The 5,787-nt window shown below is 43.8% G+C and overlaps 1 pseudogene; it reads left to right on the forward strand.

The window, feature by feature from the left end:
* Nucleotides 1-4,042: 4,042 nt before the first annotated feature.
* On the forward strand, nt 4,043-4,892 carry LOC138562834 (olfactomedin-4 pseudogene; annotated as a pseudogene).
* Nucleotides 4,893-5,787: the final 895 nt, after the last annotated feature.

A 5,787-nucleotide genomic window follows, 5' to 3' on the forward strand; every position in this document is an offset into this window, starting at 1 on the left:
CAGCCTTCTCTCACTCCTAAAATAAGCCTGACTGCTCTGTCTATGCTACCCTGCACTCAGGTGGTACAGCCTCCATAAGAGTGGAGTCTTGTACTGCCTCATTTGAATGGTTTTAGTAAGCACTAAGTTGGATTTCAGAAAAACTGCCCTAACATACAGAGTGGCACTATGATCTATTGGTGTCCATCTAGCTGGTGTCTGCCTGTGGGTGATCTATTTATTTATTTATTTTAATTCTTATAACGCGTCGCATGCCCGTAGGCCTCAGGGCGCACAAAAAACAGAGACATAGATAGGACAATAAGAGAGAGCAAGCAGGATCAGAAAGGGGTCTTAAGGATTACTCCATGTTAAAAAGGTAGGTTTTTATGGCTTTTTTAAATAGGAGGTAGTTTTTGATTTGTCGTAGCCCTGCCGGCAGAGCATTCCAAAGTAGAGGGCCCTGAACGTCAAGCGTGGTGGCTCCAAATTTTGCGATCTTAAATCTGGGGGAAGCAAGGACTGTGGCAGAGGATGAATGAAGATTTCTTCCATTGCTCTTGGTGTTAATGCGTTCAGACAAATAGATGGGACAACTGAAAGAGAGGCATATATGTGTCGTAGTGAGCATTTATGTGTAATACGATGTTTGACTGGTAGCCAATGAAGCTTCTTCCTGAAGATGGAGATATGGGAGCGAAGAGATTGAGTGAAGATGATCCGCACGGCATTGTTCTGGGCCACTTGTAAGGATTGGATATTTGCGGCAGTAGTACCACACAATAGGCTATTGCAATTGTCCAGTCTGAAGTTTATCAACGCTGTGGATAGAAGAGCACAGTTTTCGGCTGTTAGAAATGGACGGATGTAATTGATTCGCTTATTGATCAGTCCGCAGCATCACCTGATGTAAGAGACATGCAGCTTCATGGATAATTCGTCGGCTAAGACAACTCCCAAAGTTTTTACCTTCCTCTGGACTGTGATGATGTTGCCTGCAATAAGGAAGTTGGAGTAATCAGTATCTAGTTTGCTCCGGGTGTTCTTGGAGGATACTATCATTAGTTCGGTTTTATTGTTGTTTAAGGCTAGAGAGTTACAAGCCATCCAATCCTGGATGGCTTTGTAGATATTATTGATGGCCTCAACATCATTTCTGTACTGACCACTAAGCTGTATGACCACCTGTGCGTCGTCTGCGTAGTTGGTATACTGAACACCAAGTTTGTTTAAGAGGTCCAAGAGAGGTTGAATGTACAAATTAAAAAGCAGTGGTGACAGGCAGGAGCCTTGTGGGACACCACAGGTTTGAGAGATAGAAGTGGAGTGGTGACTCCCTACACAAACCCTAACCATGCGAGGGCCCAGAAAGGAGGCGATCCAGTTAGATGCCATCGAGGAACAATTTGCGACCTCTCCGAGTCTTGCCACTAGTAAACTGTGATCTACTAGATCAAAGGCTGTGGAGAGGTCAAGAAGCATCAGTAGTGTGGCTTGATTCTTGTCAGCAATGCTCGCCAGTGTGGACTTAAGGTCGAGCATGGCTGTTTCAGTACCATGCCGAACCCTATAACCCGACTGTCGAGTGCCGAGGATCTTGTGTTCTTCAACATGAGCCTGGAGTTGTTTGTAGGCCAGTTTGTCCAGTATCTTTAGTATAAAAGGCATGTTGGTTATTGGACTATGAGCATCCTTATTGGTGGGGTCTAAATTTTATTTTTTCAGCAAGGGTGTTATCCAAGCTGATTTTAGCACATCTGGTACCACACCTTCGTCAAACGATAGGTTTATCAACTTGGTGATCCAGGGTACTAGCAAGTCAGTCGATTCTTTGAAAAAGTTTGTGGGACAATCGTCACCAGGGCAGGAAGTAGATTTAAAATCTTGTATGACCTTGAGCACTTCTTTCTGGATTATCTTCACAATGAAGACAAGGTGTGTTCAGTAGCACCTAGAGCGTTCCAAGTGCTGAATGAGATTACTTCATAAATAATCACGGGCCCAAATAACCGGACAGACTCAAGGAATATGGCAAATACTACTTTATTATCAATTCAATATAGAAGGGAAACCTGGCGAACAAACAAGTTGTAGCTCACATGCTCTCAACTTCATTTCGATTACACAAATGCTTTATACCTCGATACACATCAGCTATGACGTCATTCCTATGTGGCAAATACTAAAAACTTATTAGGCGGAGGAATTGGTCAAGGGAACCTATATACCTATAGCTTATTTCGGTGTTAGTAACATCATTGGCTGCCCACCTCTAACTACGCACAATACAGATAATTGCAGAATAACAGCAGCGGATCGGCTTCTGCAAGAATGTACAGTCCACCGCTGCATTGGCTCTCGTGATTGGTTTGCACTCTCCTGCAACCTTGGACACTCGGCTCGTTAGCAGCATGTAAGCAAAATGAAACCCAGGTCGGGAAACAACATCAGATAACTACCTTACTTCGCTAATTAGCCTACCATCTCTCATCAGTTAGGCCCTACGCCAAGGCTTCTTCTTTGTAGTTGACCTTGCTGAACATTCTCTTCCCTGGAACTTTAAAGGGAGTGAAGGTACATTGCTATTCTCACCTGGAGCTTCATGAATGGACCTTGTCTTCTGGTCTCACACCACTTGTGAGGAGACCACACTTTTGCCATTCTGTCCTCCTATTTAGTGCTATTCATTTCAATTATAATGGCTGTTATTACTCCTCTTGGCCCCTGGAGACTTGGTTCCTCTATCTTGCATGCGCTTTCTGTATCTTTGATTGTTCAATACTTGGCACTCGCAAATGTTCGCTTCTTTGCTAATATCAGAGAACTAAGTCCTATGTGTATGTCTTATCCTCGTCATCTCCTTTTGTTCCATGCAGTTGTGCTTTCGCTATGGCATCCTTGATCCTTAGCCAAACAAATATTTTTTGTTCTTGCACAGTTCAGTTATTCCAGTGCCTGTCAGCTTTGCAGCCTTGGTCTCACTTCCTCAGGCTTCTTTCTCTCTTACTTATATACAAGACCGACATCCATTTTCTCATCGTGGCTACTTTACCTGTCTTATATTTCCTTCGTTTAGCAAGCTTCTATATGCCTTATCTACCTTGCGTTTCTGTGTGTATACATCTGCATCTCTGGTTAATTATCTTCTTAGTATATATGGTTTTCTTCATATTCGAATATATGTGTTAACTTTGTCACTTCAGTCACATCTTCATTCTTTAAGTATTCTTATATCGTTTCAGTGCAGCCTCGTCACTTCTCTTTATGAAGTCACTTTACACCTGTCAGATTTCACTTATAGCTCTTCTATGCTCAGTGGTATCTGCCGATTTCCTTCCACCACTTCAGTTTGAGGGTACACTCAACAAGGGTGTCTGGCCACATAATGTCTCTCATATCTTCCAATATGAAGGAGTTGAGGGGGGCGGGCTCTATAGATGACGTTTACATCTGCCTCTGTACAAGTGGCCCAGGCCATTTGGGTTATGCATGGGGGAGGTTCTGTCCTGGTTTCACCATGTTGTGGATGATTGCTTATGTGTGGAAGGTATTGATGATGAAGTGGAAATGTGAGTGCTTGCACTGAGTGGGTTTCAATGGAGGAGGTGTGTGGTGTTAGTCTGAAGGGGGATTGAAAGTATCCGGAGTGCGAGTGGTGGGTTTCAATGTGTTGATATGTTGCATGATCTTGTCTATTTTCCAGTGAAGTGTATTACTTTGGAAATCCAGGAACATGGCTTTTACCTTAATCTTAGAGTGCCATTTATCAGTTTGGACTCCATTGGCCTTCAATGTCCACTGAAATGAAGCAGAGACATTAAACCCATGTGGAATTGGTTGGTGATTGTGATGGGTTAAGAAGCTAAGCTCCATTGTCTGCCCTGCTCTAAGCACAGATCGCCCGTGCCTTGATAATGACCAAGGAAAACAGCAGTAAGTTAATGTACATCGAGGTTGATGAGAAGGGGTCTACAAGTACTGAAATAGTGGTTATGGGGAAGCTCATGGCCCCTCCCTCTGTAAGGGTGGTGCTTTATAGTTCACAGAGCATGAATATACTTTCATGCCTACTGAAATATTATTGTCCTTTTTTGTTTCTCAATCCGGTACCTGCAATCATGGAGGACAGCTGAATGTCAGCAGGTCCTTTGTAGTGCATCTCAACTGGAGAGGTTTCCACTACAAATATGGTGGGTGGGGAAAGGTCTTCTTCATGACCAACAACAACATAAACATGTATTAGATACCCTCCCTTGAAACAGATGGGCGCATCAGGCAATTTGTCTGCTCACACCCATGTTAGATGACCTACTTCTCTATAAAAAGTACGCAGACAAGAATACAAATACACAGGCCAAGGCAGCGGCATGATAATGTACAACAACATTCTCTACTACAATTGCTACAACTCAGGAAATCTCAGCAAGTTCTCTTTTGAGACTAGCACGTATTCGACAAAGGTGTTCCCTAAGGACACTTGCAATAACCGCTTTTCCTATGCTGGTGTCGCCTGGCAGGACATAGACTTTACGGCTGATGAAGAAGGGCTCTGGGTCATTCATTCCACGGACGACAGTGTTGGGAATATTGTCATCAGTAAGCTAAATGCAAGCTCCTTGGAAGTGGAGAGAAGCTGGACCACCTCTCAGTATAAACCAGGGGTGACCAATGCCTTCCTCATCTGTGGGGTACTCTATGCCACCAGGGCAGTGAACACCCGCAGGGACGAGATATTCTACACGTATGACACAAAGACTAACCGGGAAGGGAGAGTGAGCATCATGATTGACAAGATCATGGAGACTGGGCAAAGCCTGAGCTACAACCCCAACGACCACAAGCTCTACACGTACAGCGATGGCTACCAGATCACATATGATGTCATCTTTACACAAAGCCCACCCCAGAAATGAAATTCATGGCATTTACTAGCAATTCGCCCTCGGATTGTACCCAATAGGAAATGTGATATGCATGCTAGAGACATCAGAGCCACAGGATTTCTGTTCGGTGTCCTCAAATCCTTCCCCATTTTTCTAAAAACATTGTGTGATCGGATGAAACCTCCAATTTCCTTGAGCCCCCGTTTCGCAGCTGCTATTGCTGGGCTGTTAGCATTCACTGTTTAAAATGTCATTTCGATTGGCTTGCCTTAGGCTATACCTTTGCCTGGGGCTCTGCACACTGCTTCAAAAGAATAAGCATTCACTATTGCTGAAAAACAGGATTCGTTTTTCCGTTTGCTGAATAGTGGGAAAGTGCGCATTCAGACCCAGGCTGAGGGCAATAGCCACAGGAACGCTTGAAGATCTGATAACTTGTCTGAAACGTGCCAGTACGCGGTGTGGCTGTGTATGGAGCTACCGATCTTTAGGTTTACAAGTCACAGACCTTTTCAACATTGCCAGCAACATTATATGTACATCTCTTCACTCTGGTTATTTTTCGGGTGTTGATTATTTGCCCTGTGCACTTTCTTTGATTGGGAAAGACCAATTAAATATATAAATATGTCCATTTATGTTCTGCTCACTTTCAATGACATCACATCTTACTGCATATTATTAAGACCAGTGGCGTAACACAACATTTGGGGTATCGTGCAAGCCATGATGAGCCACCCCCCCCTAGCTGGGCACGGGTTGCGCCACACACTGCGCCGGCCTAGATCACCACGTTTGTGCAGTGGCATGCTGCACACAGCACTAGGAGAAAGATAAATATGTGTTTTAATGCTTTATAAAGTACCTTTTCTGAGAAGAATTGCCTAAAAAGTTAGAGCATTTGCAATTGTTTTGTAGGATAACA

The sequence above is a fragment of the Ambystoma mexicanum genome, unplaced genomic scaffold (genome assembly GCF_040938575.1).
Source record: "Ambystoma mexicanum isolate Mex_15411 unplaced genomic scaffold, UKY_AmexF1_1 Mex_scaf73, whole genome shotgun sequence".
Lineage (NCBI taxonomy): Eukaryota > Metazoa > Chordata > Amphibia > Caudata > Ambystomatidae > Ambystoma > Ambystoma mexicanum.